We start from the raw sequence: 20,062 nt of genomic DNA on the forward strand, positions 1-20,062 counted from the left end.
GGGCGAGCCAACAAATTTGGGTTGAATACTCTACCCTCGAAAACTGTCGCGAACCCATGCGCTGGTGGGCCATTGCAAGACAATTGCTAATTGTTGAGCAACTGGGAGCAGTTTTGGCTTCGTTGCCGGGGAGGCATCAAGTGAGGAACACGTCAACAACATTTCTCTAGTGTCGTTGCCGGGGACTGCTAGCAGCATTTTTCTGGTGCCATTGTCGGGAAGCGATTGCTATATTCTTTGAGTCACTTGGGATTTATATCTGCTGATCACTATGAAGAATCTGAAAGATCCAAAAACCAAAGTTTTGCCCTCAACTACGAGGGGAGGTAAGGAACTGCCATCTAGCTCTGCACTTGATTCACCTTCAGTTATGATTAAGTTTGCGACACCACCTCCTGCTAGAAATCTTGATATGTCGCATGTGCTTGATGATGCTTATGATGCTATGCCTGATACTGCTAGAGATGCTATGCCTGATAATGCTATGCCTGATACTGCCTTGCCTCATGATGCTAGAGATGCTATTTTGCCTGATGATGCTATGCTTGATACTGCTAGAGATACTACTTTGCCTGATATGCCACTAGGGGTATTCCTTGATGATCATATTGCTAGAGTTACTGCCAATGCTCGTGATGCTTCTGAAACTGTCGATACTATTGAGATAGAACCTGCTTTTGCTCCTGCTAGATCTAGCTCTCCTAGATATGAATTGCCTGATATACCTGAGGGTTATGTTATGGAGGGAGAGATAGTTGAGGATTTTCTTGCGTGTAAGGATGCCTATGACGCTGAGAAATTACTTCTCAAGTGGAAGGAAAAATCTCTGAAAGCTAGGATGAAATACGACCCGAAGTTTGCCACTTCACCTATCTTTATCACCAATAAGGATTATGAATTCTCCGTTGACCCTGAGATAATCTCTCTAGTCGAATATGATCCTTTCCACGGTTATGATTCGGAGACGGTCGTAGCCCATCTTACCAAACTACACGATATAGTTACCCTTTTCACTAGTGAGGAGAAGATCCGCTACTACTATATCCTTAAGCTATTTCCTTTCTCTCTAAAGGATGACGCTAAAGCATGGTTCACTTCTCTTCCTCCTGGATGTGTGAGTAGTCCCCAGGATATGGTCTATTTCTTCTGTGAGAAATATTTCCCTGCCCATTAGAAGCAAGCTGCCTTGGAGGAAATATACAACTTTGCTCAACTCAAAGAAGAGTCTCCCACAATCTTGGGGGAGGCTTATCCAGCTACAGAATGCCTTGCCTGATCACACTCTTAAAAAGAACGAGATACTTGATATCTTCTATAATGGACTTACCGATGCTTCTGGAGACCACCTAGATAGTTGGGCAGGTTGTGTTTTTACGGAACGAACTATAGAACAAGCTGAGATCCTTCTGAATAACATCTTGATCAAAGATAATGCTTGGACTATTCCCGAGCCACCTCCTAAGACAACTCCTAAGAAAATAGGAATTCTATTCCTCAGTCCCGAAGATATGCAAGAAACCAAGAAATCTATGCAAGAGAAAGGCATTAGATCTGAAGATGTCAAAAATCTACCACCTATCGAAGAGATCCATGGTCTCGATAACCCGATACAAGTAGTAGAAGTGAATTCTCTGCGTAGGTTTGATGAGGGTGATATTCCTTTTGACAAACCTGCTAGCCTATGCTTTGATGAATTTGACAACTTTGTTGCCAAACAATAGAGTTTCAATAATTATGTTAGCAGACATTTGGAACAAAGTACTCGTACGCTTAACCATTTAAGTGCTTGTGTAGACAGAAATATCAATGATCTGAAGCTTCTGAGTAAACATGCCTCTATGATTACTACTCAGGTAGAACAAGTACTTAAAGCTCAGAATGACTTGCTCAATGAATTAAATGACAACTCTGTCAAAGTCATTACTAGAGGAGGCAAAATGACTCAGGAACCTTTGTATCCTGAAGGTCATCCTAAGAGAATTGATCAAGATTCTCAAGGAATTAATGCTGATACACCCAGTCATCCTAAGGAGAAGAAGAAGGATGATAGAAACCTACATGTCAGTTCACCAAATATTGTCACACCTGAAGAACCAAATGATATTTCTGCGTCTGATGCAGAAACACAATCTGGTGATGAACATGAACCTGGTGACAATATGGACAGCGATGTTCATAATAATGCTCAACCTAGCAATGATAAGGATGTGGAGATTGAACCTATGGTTAATCCTGATAACCCACAACCTAAGAGATACGATAAGAATGACTTCACTGCTAGGAAGCATGGTAAAGAAAGGGAGCCATGGGTTCAGAGACCCATGCCCTTTCCTCCTAAGCCATCCAAGAAAAAGGATGACGAGGATTTTGAGCGCTTCGTTGAGATGATAAGACCCGTCTTTCTGCAGATGCGGTTAATTGATATGCTCAAAATGTCTCCATATGCCAAGTACATGAAAGATATCGTGACCAATAAACGGAAGATACCAGATCTTGAGATCTCCACCATGCTTGCCAATTACACTTTCAAAGGTGGAACTCCTAAAAAACTTGGTGATCGCGGAGTACCCACTATACCTTGCTCCATTAAAGGAAACTACGTAAGAACTGCCTTATGTGACCTTGGAGCCGGTGTTAGTTATGCCGCTCTCTCTTTATCATAAACTTGAACTGGATAAGTTGACACCCCCTGAAATTTCTCTGCAAATGGCCAACAAATCAAATGCTTTCCCTATCGGCATTTGCGAGGATGTGCCTGTTCTGGTTGCTAACACCACTATCTTAACAGACTTTGTTATCTCGGATATTCCCGAGGACGATGTTACGGCCGTCATCCTCGGAAGACCCTTTTTAAACACTGCAGGGGCTGTTATAGATTGCAACAAAGGCAATGTCACTTTCCATGTCAACGGTAATGAGCATACAGTGCACTTTCCGAAGAAACGATATCAAGTATATTGCATCAGTGCTATCGAAAAAACTTCATCGATTCTTATTGGGAGCATTGAATGCCCTATTCTTCGTGTCAAGATGAAGTATGATTATCTTGTTGGGGAGATACATGATACGTCTCCATCGTATCTACTTTTCCAAACTCTTTTGCCCTTGCTTTGGACTCTAACTTGCACGATTTGAATGGAACTAACCCGGACTGACGCTGTTTTCAGCAGAATTGTCATGGTGTTGTTTTTGTGCAGAAATGAAAGTTCTCGGAACGTCCTGAAAATTTACGGAGAATTTTTCTGGAAAATATGCAAAATACATTAGCAAAGATCCACCAGAGGGGGTGGGCCAGTGGGCCACAAGCCCTGTTGCCGCGGCCACCCCCCTGGCCGCTGCAACCAAGCTTGTGGGGCCCACGTGGCACCACCACCCCCAATCATGGATCTATAAATTCACTTTCGCCAAGAAAAAATCACAAGAGAAGATTTCGTCGCGTTCGCGATACGGAGGCGCCGCCACATCATGTTCTTCATCTGGAGGACAGATCTGGAGTCCGTTTTGGGCTCCGGAGAGGGGAAATCATCGCCATCGTCATCATCAACCTTCTTCCCTCTCCAATTCCATGAAGCTCTTCATCGTTCGTGAGTAATCTATTCGTAGGCTCGCTGGGCGGTCATGAGTAGGATGAGATCTATCATGTAATCGAGTTAGTTTTGACGGGAATTGATCCCTAGTATCCACTATGTTCTGAGATTGATGTTCCTACTACTTTGCCATGCTTAATGCTTGTCACTAGGGCCCGAGTGCCATGATTTCAGATCTGAAATTATTATGTTGTCACCAATATATGTGTGTTTTAGATCCGATCTTGCAAGTTGTAGTTACTGCTACTACAACAAAAGACCTTCCAACGGCGGCAGAAATAGGAGTGTTTCTTGATACTCCTCAGCAACGGCACTAGGAATCCTTCATCTGCGGCTACGCCTTAAGGGACTTCCTAGGCAAGTATGCAAAGGATTTCCCCCATGGCGTTGGAGCCTTGCGTTGGTGTTCCCTCGAAGCGGAAAGGGTGATGTAGCATAGCGGTGGTAAGTACTTCCCTCAGTTTGAGAACCAAGTTATCAATCCGGTGGAGGAGTTTCTCAAGATCCTGCACAAACACAAAAACTTGCTCCCAACACTATGCAGGGGTTGTCAATCCCTTATAGATTGTTTGCCAAGTGAGAACTGAAAGCAACAAAGTAACAAAGCAAAGTAAAAGCGGAGGCGTAAACGATGGATGTGAATAGACCCGGGGGCCGTAGTGTTTACTAGTGACTTCTCTCATGAAAGCAAGTAGACGGTGGGTGAACAAATTAGTGTCGAGCAATTGATAGAACCGCGCAAATTTGTGACGATATCTATGCAATGATTGTTTCTATAGGCATCACGTCCGAAACAAGTAGACCGATACTTTCTGCATCTACTACTATTACTCCACACGTCGACCGCTATCCAACATTCATCTAGTGTATTAAGTCCATAAGAACAGAGTAACGCCTTAAGCAAGATGACATGATGTAGAGGGATAATCTGAAACCAATGATAAAAACCCCATCTTTTTACCCTTGATGGCATCTACTTGATGTGTGCCTTGCTGCCCCTACTGTCACTAGGAAAGGTCACCACATGGTAGAACCCAAAACCAAGCACTTCTCCCATTGCAAGAATCATAGATCTAGTTGGCCAAACAAACCCAAGACTCGGAGAGACTTACAAGGATATCAAATCATGCAAATAAGAAATCAGCAAAGACTCAAATATATATCATAGATAATCTGATCACAAATCCACAATTCATTGGATCTCGACAAACACACCGCCAAAGAAGATTACATCGGATAGATCTCCATGAAGATCATGGAGAACTCTGTATTGAAGATCCAGGAGAGAGAAGAAGCCATCTAGCTACTAACTACGGACTCGTGGGTCTGAAGTGAACTACTCATGAGTCATTAGAGGGGCGATGATGATGATGATGAAGCCCTCCAACTCCAAAGTCCCCTCCGGAAGGGTGCCGGGAAGGGTCTCCAGATGAGATCTCACGGAAACGGAAGATTGTGGCGGCGGAAAAGTATTTTCGAGGCTCCCCTAATTTTTTGCGGAATATTTGGGAATTTATAGGCCAAAGACCTAGGTCAGGGGGCGGCCAGGGAGGCCACAAGCCTGCCCACCGCTGTCTCCCCTAGTGGCGGAGTGGGGGCTTGTGGGCTCCCTCGAGCCCACCTGGCTTGGCCTAAAAGGCCCCTGGTCTTCTTCCGTTCGGGAAAAAATCATTTCGGGGTTTTTCTTCCGTTTGGACTCCGTTCCAAAATCAGATCTGAAAAGAGTCAAAAACACGGAAAAAACAAGAACTCGCACTTGGCACTGAATTAATAAGTTAGTCCCAAAAAAGATATAAAAGGTACATAAAAAAACCAAAGAAGACAAGATATCAGCGTGAAACCATCAAAAATTATAGATACGTTTGAGACGTATCAAGCATCCCCAAACTTAACTCCTGCTCGTCCTCGAGTAGGGAAGTGATAAGAATGAATTTTTGATGCTTTCATGCTACCTAGCATAGGTGTCCTTTGTAATTCCTCTTATGTGACGTGAATGTACACATCCATTAGATTCAAAACAATAGTTTGCTGTTGACATGGAAACAATAATAATTCAAGCAAACTAGCAAAATAATCATGAACTTTCAAAAAACAAGGCCAAAAGAAAGTTATCCCTACAAAAGCATATAGTCTGACTATGCTCTATCATCATTGCACAGCAAATTTAAATCATGCACAACCCCGGTATTGGCCAAGTAATTGTTTCACACCTTTACTTTCTCAAACATTTTCAACTCTCACGCAATACATGAGCGTGAGCCATGGTTATAGCACTATAGATGGTGTGGAATGTAGTGGAGGTTGCAAGACAAAAAGGAGAAGATAGTCACATTAACTAGGCATATCAATGAGCTGTGGAGATGCTCATCAATAGATATCAATGTGAATGAGTAGGGATTGCCATACAAATGATGCACTATAGCTATGAGTATGTGAAAGCTCTTCAAGAGAACTAGTGGGTGTGCATCCAACTTGCTTGCTCACGAAGACCTAAGGCAATTTTGAGGAAGCCTATCATTGGAATATACAAGCCAAGTTATATAATGAACTTCTCCACTAGCTATATGGTGGTGAAAAAACGAGAGACTCTCAATCATGAAGATCATGGTGCTTAATGTGCACAAGTGTGGAAAAAGTGGTAGCATTGTCCCTTCTCTCTTTTTCTCTCATTTTTTTTTATTCGGTGGGCTCTTTGGCCTCTCTTTTTTGTGGGCTTCTTTGGACTCTTTTATTTCCTCACATGGGAAAATGCTCCATTAATGATGATCATCACACTTTCAACTCAAAACTTAGAGTAACGATGACTCTATATGGAATGCCTTCGGTAGTGTACCATGGCAATGATCTAGGATGGCATAGACATCAATGGAAAACATCATGCTAGCTATCTTACGATCGTGCAAAGGAAAAGTAGACGTGGTGACACATGTCATGGTGGTAGTTGCATGGCAATATATTTCGGAACGACTTTGAAAAAACCATAATAGGTAGGTATGGTGGTTGTTTTGAGGGAGGCTAATGGTGGGTTTTGTGCACCGGTGAAAGTTGCACGACACTAAGAAGATAGTGATGGTGGAAGGTGAAAGTGCATCTAAACCATGGACTCAACATTAGTCATGAAGAACTCATATACTTGTTGCAAAAAATTTATTAGTAATCGAAACAAAGCATTCGATGCATACTCCTAGGGGAATGGTTGGTAGGTATAAACCATCGCGCGATCCCGACCGCCACGCAAAGGATGACAATCAATATACTAATCATGCTCAGATTTCATCACATAGCGGTTCACCATACGTGCATGCTACGGGAATCACTAACTTCAACACAAGTATTCCTAGATCCACAATACCTTACTAGCATGACTTCAATATTACCATAACCACAACTCAAAACTAACTGAGATGAATCAAAGTTCTCTAACTATTCAATGCACATGAAGGTGGAAGTTTTCGTATCCCTTTGGATAACTACCCCTTTTGAGACTACTTTCAAAGAACAGATCAACTACCAAGCCACGCACCGCTGCGCTCTAAATGATATAAGTGAAGCACATAGAGCAAAAGTATCTAGCTCAAAAGATATAAGTGAAGCACGTGTGAGCTGAATTGTCTACCAAAAGATATAAGTGAAGCTCGACAAAATCATGGTGTGTGCATGTCTCTCTCTCCAGGCGTGCAGCAAGGATGATTGTGAAACAACAAAATAAAAGACTCCTACTATACAAGACGCTCCAAGCAAAAACACATAACATGTAGTGAATAAAAATATAGCCCCAAGTAACGTTACCGATGGATTGAAGACGAGAGAGGGGATGCCTTTCGGGGGCATCCCCAAGCTTAGGCTTTTACGACATACTTGAATCTCTTGGGGTGCCTTGGGCATCCCCAAGCTTGAGCTCTTGTCACTCTTTATCTCTTTGTCCATAAGAACTCCACCCAAAACTTGAAAACTTCACAACACGAAACTTAAACAGAAACTCGTGATAACATTACTACAAGAAAGCAAACCACCACTTCCTTAGGTACTGTAGCAAACTTAAATTCTACTTGTGCTGATGTTGGGTTACTGTACTTTCAATCTTCCATGGCTAATACCCCCCGATACTATCCATAGTTTCATCAAAATAAGCAACCAACACAACAAAAAACAGAATCTGTTAAGAGCAGACAAGTCTGTAGCAATCTGTATGTTTTGTATACCTCTGGTACTTCAACAATTCTGACAAATTCCGACAGTCTGAAGAATTTGCTAAGAAATCATCAGCAAAAAGAATCAACTCAAAATCTCTTACAGAAAAAACATGAAAATTCTTTTCGTGAGCAGAAAGTTTCTGTCTTTTCCAGGATGACCAAACGATCATCCCCAAGACTAATCATAACGGTTTTGCTTGGCACAAACGCAAAAAGAAACACAAAAACACAATCATAACAGAATTATGAAAGTGTGGAAAACATAAAACAGAAATAAAAAGGATAGATTCGTTGGGTTGCCTCCCAACAAGCGTTTTTGTTTAACGCCCTCAGCTAGGCGAAAGTGATGGAATCACGTATAGTCATCTTTGGTGCTCAAACCATAAGTAGCCCTCATCATAGATTCATAATGCAATCTTATTTTCTTTCTAGGAAAGTGCTCCATCTCCTTCTTTAAAGTAAATTGAAATGTAATCTTCCCTTCCTTCATATCGATGATAGCACCAATAGTCCTTAGGAAAGGTCTACCAAGAATAATGGGACATGAAGGATTGCAATCTATGTCAAGTACAATGAAATCCACGGGTAGATAGTTCTTATTTGCAACAATAAGAACATCATCGATCTTCCAATGGGTTTCTTGATAGTAGAATCCGCGAGATGCAAATTAAGAGAACACTCTTCATTCTCATGAAAACCAAGAATATCACATAAAGACTTTGGAATCGCGGAAACACTAGCACCCAAATCACACAAAGCATTGCACTCATAGTTTTTGATCTTGATTTTGATAGTAGGTCCCACTCATCATGAAGTTTTCTAGGTATCGAGACTTCTAGTTCGAGCTTCTCTTCAATCGATTTCATCATAGCATCTACGATATGTGCGGTAAAGGCTTTGCTTTGGCTATAAGCATGTGGAGAGTTTGTAAAGGATTGCATCAAAGAAATGCATTCAAACAAGGAGCAATTATCATAATTGAATTTCTTGAAATCCAAAGTGGGAGTTTCATTACTACCCAAAATTTTGACTTCTTCTACTCCACTCACCACACATTTATCATCAAGATAGTTGGACTCCGAATCATTGGGGCGTTTTTCAACCAAAGTGGATTCATATCCAGCCCCTCCATAAGTAGGTTTGACACACGAAAACAAAGATTCAAGAGGAGACACACCAAGCACTTTAAGATCTTCGTGATTTGCATCACTAGAACGCACCCTTTTAAACCATTCATGTCTAGCACGAATTTGGGCGGTTCTTTCTTTGCTCTCATTCACGGAGATATGCATAGCTTTCAAAGTTTCATCCAAGTTGATCTTGGGAGGAGCGCATGTAACTTTCAAAGCATCAATATCAAAAGACATCCTATCAACGCTTTTAGTCAAATCGTCTATTTTGAGTAGTTTTTCCTCTATGGATGCATTGAAAATCTTTTGAGAGTTGATGAACTCTTTGATATTACTCTCTAAATCAGAGGGTAATTTGTTGTGATTTCCATAAGTGTTGCCGTAGGAATTGCCATAATTGTTAGAGGAGTTACTAGGAAAAGGCCTAGGAACATAGTTTCCTCTAAAAGCATTGTTGTTGCCAAAATTGTTCCTACCAACATAATTCACGTCCAAACTAGCGTTGCTACTCTCAATCAAAGAAGAGAGTGGCATGTCATTAGGATCTACGGTAGTGTTCCTACTAGCAACCAAATTCATCAACTCGTCCATCTTAGCTCTAAGCGAGTTAATCTCTTCTATAGCATGCACCTTTTTGCTAGCAAGCGACCTTTTAGTGTGCCACTTAGAATAGTTGGTCATGATATTGTCTAGGAGTTTTGTAGCATCTCCTAATGTGATTTCCATGAACGTTCCACCTGAGGCGGAGTCCAAGATAATGCGAGAAGCGAAATTCAAGCCAGCGTAAAAGATTTGTATAATCATCCAAAAACTCAAGCCATGAGCGGGACAATTTCTAATCTTAAGCTTCATCCTCTCCCAAGATTGTGCAATGTGTTCATGATCAAGTTGCTTGAAATTCATGATATCGTTACGTAAGGAGATGATCTTAGCCGGCGGAAAATACTTGGATATGTAGACATCTTTGCATCTATCCCAAGAATCGATACTATTTTTAGGCAAAGAAGAAAACCAAGTTTTTGCACGATCTCGCAACTAGAAAGGAAAAAGTTTCAACTTAATCACGTCATTACCCACATCTCTTTTCTTTTGCATATTGCAAAGCTCAATGAAGGTATTGAGATGGGATGTGGCATCTTCACTAGGAAAGCTAGAGAATTTCTCTTTCATAACAAGATTCAGCAAAGCTGCGTTGATTTCATATGATTCTGCACTAGTGGCGGGAGCAATCGGAGTACTAATAAAATCATTATTATTAGTGCTCGAGAAGTCACAAAGTTTGGTGTTTTCAGACATGATGTCTTCAACAAACAAACAAACACACAAGCAAGCAAGAAACCGGCAAGGGCAAAAGAAAACGGCGAAGGCGAAAGGCGAATGAAAACGGAAAATGTGAAGTGGGGAAGAGGAAAACGAGAGGCAACTGGCAACATAAGTAAATGCAAGAGAAGAGTTTCTGAGACCTACTTGGATAGATCTTGATTTCTCCTCCCCGGCAACGGCGCCAGAAATACTTCTGCTACTGCAACAAAAGACCTTCCAACGGTGCCAGAAATAGGAGTATTGCTTGATACTCCTCAGCAACGGCACCAGGTATCCTTCAGCTGCGGCTACGCCTTAAGGGACTTCCTAGGCAAGTATGCAAAGGATTTCCCCCGTGGCCTTGGAGCCTTGCGTTGGTGTTCCCTCGAAGCGGAAAGGGTGATGTAGCGTAGCGGTGGTAAGTACTTCCCTCAGTTTGAGAACCAAGGTATCAATCCAGTGGAGGAGTATCTCAAGATCCTGCACAAACACAAAAACTTGCTCCCAACACTATGAAGGGGTTGTCAATCCCTTATAGATTGTTTGCCAAGTGAGAACTGAAAGCAACAAAGTAACAAAGCAAAGTAAAAGCGGAGGTGTAAACTATGGATGTGAATAGACCCGGGGTCCGTAGTGTTTACTAGTGGCTTCTCTCATGAAAGCAAGTAGACGGTGGGTGAACAAATTACTGTCGAGCAATTGATAAAACCGCGCAAATTCGTGATGATATCTATGCAATGATTGTTTCTATAGGCATCACGTCCGAAACAAGTAGACCGATACTTTCTGCATCTACTACTATTACTCCACACGTCGACCGCTATCCAGCATGCATCTAGTGTATTAAGTCCATAAGAACAGAGTAACGCCTTAAGCAAGATGACATGATGTAGAGGGATAATCTCAAACCAATGATAAAAACCCCATCTTTTTACCCTTGATGGAAACTACTTGATGTGTGCCTTGCTGCCCCTACTGTCACTGGGAAAGGTCACCACATGGTAGAACCCAAAACCAAGCACTTCTCCCATTGCAAGAATCGTAGATCTAGTTGGCCAAACAAAACCCAAGACTCGGAGAGACTTACAAGGATATCAAATCATGCATATAAGAAATCAAAAAAGACTCAAATATATATCATAGATAATCTGATCACAAATCCACAATTCATCGGATGTCGACAAACACACCGCCAAAGAATATTACATCGGATAGATCTCCATGAAGATCATGGAGAACTTTGTATTGAAGATCTAAGAGAGAGAAGAAGCCATCTAGCTACTAACTACGGACCCTTAGGTCTCAAGTGAACTACTCACGAGTCATTGGAGGGGCGGTGATGATGATGAAGAAGCCCTCCAACTCCAAAGTCCCCTCCGGCAGGGTGCCGGGAAGGGTCTCCAGATGAGATCTCGCGGAAACGGAAGCTTGCGGCGGCGGAAAAGTATTTTCGAGGCTCCCTTGATTTTTTACGGAATATTTGGGAATTTATAGGACAAAGACCTAGGTCAGGGGGCGTTCCGGGAGGCCACAAGCCTGCCCACCGCCGCCTCCCCCCTGGTGGCAGAGTGGGGGCTTGTGGGCTCCGTGGAGCACACCTGGCTTGGCCCAAAAGCCCCCTGGTCTTCTTCCATTCGGGAAAAATCATTTCGGGGTTTTTCTTCCATTTGGACTCCGTTCCAAAATCAGATCTAAAAAGAGTCAAAAACACGGAAAAAAACAGAAACTCGCACTTGGCACTGAATTAATAAGTTAGTCCCAAAAAAGATATAAAAGTTACATAAAACAACCAAAGAAGACAAGATATCAGTGTGAAACCATAAAAAATTATTGATACATTTGAGACGTATCAGTTACCTACTATGTGTTATGACCCGGCAACCCTGGAGTGACAATAACCGGAACCACTCCCGGTGATGACCATAGTTTGAGGAGTTCATGTGTTCACCAAGTGCTAATGCGGTGTTCCGGTTCTTTATTAAAAGGAGAACCTTAATATCCTGTGGTATCCTTTTGGACCACGCTGCCACGGGAGGGATGGACAATAGATGTCATGCAAGTTATTTTCCCTAAGCACGTAGGACGACACACGGAATGCATGCCTACATCACATTGACGAATGGGAGCTAGCCACATATCTCTCCGTGTTATAACTGTTGCATGATGAATATCATCCAAACAAATCACCAACCCATTGCCTACGAGTTTGTCCTCTGCTACTGCTATTGTCGCTTGCTACTGTTGCTACTTGCTACTGGTGTCACTACTGCTGTTCCTTGCCACTGCTATTACTCGTTACACTGCTGCTACCTGCTACAATTTTGATTCGTTGGTCGTTGACGGGAATAGACAATTTCCATCAACGGGGAACTTCTGGCGCCATTGATACGACAGTTAGGAATAGTCTGCCGTCAACAGATCGTTTCTGACACCGTTGTTATCATACTACTTTGCTGCTGACTCTTTGCTTGCAGATACTAATCTTTCAGGTGTGGTTGAATCTGACACATTCAGCTGCTAATACTTGAGAGTATCCTCTCACCTCCTATAGGCGTATCAACAAATTGGGTCGAATACTCTACCCTCGAAAACTACTCTGATCCCATGCGCTCGTGGGCTGTCAACAACATTCTTCTAGTTTCGTAGCCGGGGAGTGCTAGCAGCATTTTTCCGGTGCCGTTGCAGGGGAAGGTCTGTTATCACACGGGGTCAGCATTTTTCTGGCGCCGTTGCCGGGGAGGTATTGCTATATTCTCTGAGTCACTTGGGATTTATATTTGCTGATCACTATAAAGAATCTAAAGGATCCTAAAACCAAAGTCTTGCCCTCAACTACGAGGGGAGGTAAGGAACTGCCATCTAGCTCTGCACTTGATTCACCTTCAGTTATGAGTAAGTTTGCGACATCACCTCCTGCTAGAAATCTTGATATGTCGCATGTGCTTGATGATGCTTATGATGCTACTGCTAGAGATGCTATGCTTGATACTATGCCTGATGATGCTATGCTTGATACTGCTAGAGATACTATGCCTGATATTGCTAGAGATGATATGCTGATACTGCTAGAGATGCTATGCCTGATAATGCTATGCTTGATACTGCTAGAGATACTACTTTGCCTGATGTGCCACTAGGAGTGTTCCTTGATGCTCATATTGCTAGAGTTACTGCCAATGCTCATGATGCTTCTGAAACTGCCGATACTATTGAGATAGAACCTGCTTTTGCTCCTGCTAGATCTAGCGCTCCTAGATATGAATTGCCTGATATACCTGAGGGTTATGTTATGGAGGGAGAGATAGCTGAGGATTTTCTTGCGTGTAAGGATGCCTATGACGCTGAGAAATTAATTCTCAAGTGGAAGGAAAAATCTCTGAAAGCTAAGATGAAATACGACCCAAAGTTTGCCACTTCACCTATCCTTATCACCGATAAGGATTATTAATTCTCTGTCGATCCTGAGATAATATCTCTAGTCGAATCTGATCCTTTCCACGGTTATGAGTCTGAAACGGTCGTAGCCCATCTTACCAAACTACACGATATAGCCACCTTTTTCACGAGTGAGGGGAAGATCCGCCACTACTACATCCCTAAGATGTTTCCTTTCTCTTTAAAGGATGACGCTAAAGCCTGGTTCACCTCTCTTGCTCCTGGATGTGTGAGTAGTCCCAAGGATATGATCTATTACTTCTGTGAGAAATATTTCCCTGTCCATAAGAGCAAGCTGCCTTGCAGGAAATATACAACTTTGCTCAACTCCGAGAAGAGAGTCTCCCACAAGCTTGGGGGAGGCTCGTCCAACTACAAAATGCTTTGCCTGATCACCCTCTTAAGAAGAACGAGATACTTGATAACTTCTATAACGGACTTACCGATGCTTCTAGAGACCACCTAGATAGTTGTGCCGGTTGTGTTTTTAGGGAACGAATTGTAGAACAAGCTGAGACTCTACTTACCAACATCTTGATCAACGATAATGCTTGGACTATTCCCGAACCGGCTCCTAAGCCAACTCCGAAGAAAAGAGGTATTCTATTCCTCAGTCCCGAAGGTATGCAAGAAGCCAATAAATCTATGCAAGAGAAAGGCATTAGATCTGAATATATCAAAAATCTACCACCTATCGAAGAGATCCATGGTCTCGATAACCCGATACAGGTAGTAGAAGTGAATTCTCTGCGTAGGTTTGATGAGAGTGATATTCCTTTTGATAAACCTGCTAGCCTATGCTTTGATGAATTTGACAACTTTGTTGCCAAACAACAAAGTTTCAATGATTATGTTACAGACATTTGGAACAAAGTACTTGTATGCTTAGTCATTTAAGTGCTTGTGTAGACAGAAATGTCAATGATCTGAAGCTTCTGAGTAAACATGCCTCTATGATTACTACTCAGGTAGAACAAGTACTTAAAGCTCAGAATGACCTGCTCAATGAATTAAATGACAACTCTGTTAGAGTCATTACTAAAGGAGGCAAAATGACTCAGGAACCTTTGTATCCTGAAGGTCATCCTAAGAGAATTGATCAAGATTCTCAAGGAATTAATGCTGATACACCCAGTCATCCTAAGGAGAAGAAGAAGGATGATAGAAACCTGCATGTTAGTTCACCAAATACTGTCACACCTGAAGAACCAAATGATATTTCTGTGTCTGATGCAGAAACACAATCTGGTGATGAACATGAACCTGGTGACAATATGGACAGCAATGTTCATAATGTTGCTCAACCTAGCAATGATAAGGATGTGGAGATTGAACCTACGGTTAATCCTGATAACCCACAACCTAAGAGATACGATAAGAATGACTTCACTTCTAGGAAGCATGGTAAAGAAAGAGAGCCATGGGTTCAGAGATCTATGCCCTTTCCTCCTAAGCCATCCAAGAAAAAGGATGATGAGGATTTTGAGCGCTTCGTTGAGATGATAAGACCCATCTTTCTGTAGATGAGGTTAACTGATATGCTCAAAATGTCTCCGTATGCCAAGTACATGAAAGATATCGTGACCAATAAACGGAAGATACCAGATCTTGAGATCTCCACCATGCTTGCCAATTACAATTTCAAAGGTGGAACTCCTAAGAAACTTGGTTATCCCGGAGTGCCCATTATACCTTGCTCCATTAAAGGAAACTACGTAAGAACTGCCTTATGTGGCCCTGGAGCCGGAGTTAGTGTTATGCCTCTCTCTCTCTTTATCATAGACTTGAACTGGATAAGTTGACACCCACTGAAATTTCTCTGCAAATGGCCGACAAATCAACTGCTTTCCCTGTCGGCATTTGCGAGGATGTGCGTGTTGTGGTTGCTAACACCACTATCTTCACAGACTTTGTTATCTTGGATATTCCCGAGGACGATGCCATGGCTGTCATCCTCGGAAGACACTTTTTAAACACTTCAGGGGCTGTTACAGATTGCAACAAAGGCAATGTCACTTTCCACGTCAACGGTAATGAGCATACCGTGCACTTTCCGAAGAAACGATATCAAGTACATTGCATCAATGCTATTGAAAAAACTTCATCGATTCTTATTGGAAGCTTTGAATGCCCTATTCCTCGTGTAAAGATGAAGTATGAATTGCTTGTTGGGGAGATACATATCCCCATTGAGGTGACTTAGTGGCTATTCGAAAATTCTCCGTTCTCTCTTGTGATTCGAGAAAGTTTTGTCATAAGGATTTGATCAACCCCATTGACGGATTTCTTTCGATGACCATGAAATGGATGAATCAAAGAGTCACATGCCTCTGTTTTAAGCTTTCATCTTCTGTTGCTTAGAAGAAAAATGATAGATTTAGTTTAGTTTTCCCTGCTTTCTGTTTTAGCGTCCCGGAGAAAAATACCCTCGAAAATAAAAGTTCTCCGATGGTCCTGAAAATCTAGTATGATTTTTTCTGGAATATTTGAAAAATACTGGGACAGAGAGCTGGCCTGGGGGCCACCCTAGTGGGCCACAAGCCCTGTCACCGCGGGCCACACCCCTGGCCGCGTGGAGCAAGCTTGTGGGGCCCACAGGGGCCCCTCCACTCATTCCAGCTCCTATCCTCTTCTTCTTCCTCCAGAAAAAATTGTTTCGCAGCTCAAACCCGTGTTCTTGCTCATTTGGCTGTGATTTTCGATCTCCTTGCTCAAAGCACCATTCTCCGAACTGTTTTGGGGAAATTACTCCTTGGTAAGTGACTCCTCCATTGGTCCAATTAGTTTTTGCTCTAGTGCTTTATCCTTCGCGTATTCTTGCTAACTTGGTGATCCTGTTCTTGAGCTTGAAATGTTGATTTTAGCTGGTCCCAAGTAGTTTTAGCGCGTGATACGGTCTCTAGGCACTAGTAGGAGTAGTTGCTACAAGGTGTGGTTGGTCTTTATTCACTTTTCTCTTGAACTTAAAAAATTTCAGCAAAGAGAAATTATGTTTAGGAGGAAGTTTCATGGTGGTTCCTCAAGTAAGAAGGGTCCCCGTCTTTCTTTTCGGGAGCCCAATCCTTATCAACTAAGGGACGCACCGGTACAACCATGTGAATGGCCTTTCGATGAGTTCATGATCGAAGCAGGCTTCAAGGATGAGTTTGATACACTTGTCTGCAATGCCAGGTTAGAAGAATTCCTCTCAGATAAATGTGAACAGTATGCTATGCTCACTGCCTCTTTCGTGCGTAGATTTAAATTTTTAGTTGGCCATGACTCATCCATACTGTTTGACTTGTATGATAAATCCTATGCCATGGATTTGGAGGATTTCAATAGGATTTGCAAAATACCCGATGGGGGTAATCTTAAAGATCCTGCTAAATCTTTGGTTAGAGATTTTTTCTCTAGTATTTCTGTTGGAGAAACTAGAGACATCACGCAAGCTACCATAGGAAGCATTCATTTCCCTGCCTTGCACTACTTTGCCTTCTTCATAGGTAGATGCATTAACGGTAAGGTTGAACATTGTCACCTATGCGCTTCCGACCTTAGTATCCTTAAGAGCCCAGTTACGGGTGAAAAAATCTCCAACATGGGAGCTATTATAGCAAGGAGGCTGAATAAAAACGCTATTGAGGGAGATTTCTTTGGCGGCATCTATGCCACTCGCATAGCAAATTTTCTTGGAGTACCCATCCGCGCAGGAGATCCTCCGCTCCATAAAGCTTTCCTTGACCGCGTTGCTTTGACACGCTACCAGTTTCTTGAGAGGGATGATGAATCCCTCCTATACCGATTGATATTTAACCGGCAGCGTGTCTTCCATATTACCCTTCCTGCTCCTGCTTTCTTTGACTTTCAGGTAAAACGAAGATAGTACATAACTATAGGAGAGGCAGAGGAGTACGAGAGGGAGGCGACGGCTACTCGTCTTCATGAGGCAGCAATTCAGGCAGTGGCTGCTGCGCTCCCGTATTAATCTGATTATGATTTTGGATTTCGCCAGGACCTTCCTTGGGAGTAGACCAAGCTAGGCCAAAAGCCTAAGCTTGGGGGAGTACGTGTTCTCGCCGACCTTACATTCATGCTTATGCTTTTACTTTGTTCGTCGGTGTTTACACTTTGCGACTGTATGATCCATGCTAGTTTATTTTCGTTTTATTGTTTTCTTGTTTTGTGTCCTTTTGAGAAAACCCAAATAGATTTTCCTTTCTTCTTTTGCTTGTTGGGAGCTTTCCTGTGTAAATAGTTTTCTTTTTCTTGGGGTCAAGGTAGAAGATATTGGTTACAATGTTTAGTGGATCTTGTATGCATACCTGTTTAGCTTTCAAAGAGCCATATTACTTTGTCTTCTCCTTTGTGTTTACCTGCAGATTCAGCTTAGTCCATTGCAGGAGCACGCTTATTATTGTTCACATCGTTCGATCGTGCAAGTGAAAGGCAATAATGATGATATATGATGAAGTGTCTGAGACTGGAAAAGCTGGTATGAACTCTATCTATTTTGTTTTTGTAAATATGACTAGCTTGTCGTCCCAGATTCAGCTTTGTTGTGTGAGAACCATGTTTGCAATGACAACTTAGAGATCATAGTTTCTGACGCCATGCTTATTTAGCTAGGAGCTTATAATGGTTTGTCTTGAATGCCAACATAGATTTTGAGATGACTATGATGTAGTATGATAGGATGGTATTCTCCTTTGAATGTTTCAAGCGGCTTGACATGGCGCATGTTCATGCATGTAGTTGAAACAAAATCAACATAGCCTCTATGATGTTCGTGTTCATGGTGATTTATATCATGTTCATGCTTGCATTCACTGTTAGTCAAACTCATTGCATCTTGATGACCGTTGTCGCTCTCTAGTTGGTCGCTTCCCAGTATTTTGCTAGCCTTCATTTGTACTAAGTGGAATACTGCTTGTGCATCCACTTCCATAAACCCAAAAAGTTTTTCCACGAGAGTCCACCATACCTACCTATTTGCGGTATTTACCTGCCGTTCCAAGTAAATTTGCATGTGACATTCTCTAAACCTTCAAGAAATATTCTGTTTTGCTAGCCCGAACCGCTCATGTGGTGACAGGGGGCTATTGATATCTTCCACGTTAGGCGTGTTATCCTCGACATGTGTTTATTCACCGTCATTCACGAGAAAGGGGCCGGTAATTGGAATGCCCAGTTCCACGCTTAAATCGAAAACATAACTGTAAAACAAGACACCCCCAAATTGATGTTAGTATGGACGGTACTCGAGGATTCGGCTAGCCGTGGAGTGTGATTGATTGGTGGTGGGGGAGTTAAAACTTTACTTTTTTGTTTGGGAACCTCCTATAGCATGAGTAGCGTGGAAGATATTGAGAAATCTTGGTCATTGCATTGATAATGAAATGATGCCACCCAAAATTATTATCTCTGTTTTCAAAGCTTGAGCTCTGGCACCTCTGCAAATCAATGCTTCCATCTGCGAAGGGCATGTCTATTTATTTTCCTGTTGAGTCATCCTCTTCTTATAAGCACCAATTAGAGAGCACCTCTGTCATTTTTATGCTTTGCTTTTGATTGATATTGAGTATGACTATGGTTGGATCTTCGTTGCTATGAATTACAATGTTTAGTCAGCCCTTGATCTTTGAAAGTGCTCTGCATTTATGTTTTGCGGTCTCAGAAAGAGCTAGCGAGATACCACCTATTCATATTGCTTCATGCTTGTTTTGATTGAATTGTTGGTATCTGAAACTCATTTTTATTTGCTCGTTAGCTGATTATGCCATTGATATTAGTTTACCGTGAGAAGTTTATGTCACTTGCTTATGTGGTTAACTTGTGATCTTGCTTAAATTCTGGTTATGAGTTACACATAGTTGCAACAACAAGATCAAACAGAGTTAGTCAAGGTTTTTCTTTCTCTTTCGGTTTGTCAACTGAGTTGCTTGAGGACAAGCAAGGTTTTAAGCTTGGGGGAGTTTGATACGTCTCCATCATATCTACTTTTCCAAACTCTTTTGGACTCTAACTTGCATGATTTGAATGGAACTAACCTGGACTGACGCTATTTTCAGGAGAATTGCCATGGTGTTGTTTTTGTGCAGAAATGAAAGTTCTTGGAACGTCCTGAAAATTTACGGAGAATTTTTTGGGAAAATATGAAAAATACCTGCGCAAAGATCCACCAGAGGGGGTGGGCCAGTGGGCCACAATCCCTGTTGCCGCGGCCACCCCCTGGCCCCGGCAACCAAGCTTGTGGGGCCCACGTGGCACCACCGCCCACAATCTCAGCTCTATAAATTCACTTTCGCCCAAAAAAAATCAGAAGAGAAGATTTCGTCGCGTTTGCGATACGGAGGCGCCGCCACATCCTGTTCTTCATCTGGAGCACACATCTGGAGTCCGTTTTGGGCTCCGGAGAGGGGAAATTGTCGCCATC

This window comes from Hordeum vulgare, chromosome 2H (genome assembly GCF_904849725.1).
Source record: "Hordeum vulgare subsp. vulgare chromosome 2H, MorexV3_pseudomolecules_assembly, whole genome shotgun sequence".
Classification (NCBI taxonomy): domain Eukaryota; kingdom Viridiplantae; phylum Streptophyta; class Magnoliopsida; order Poales; family Poaceae; genus Hordeum; species Hordeum vulgare.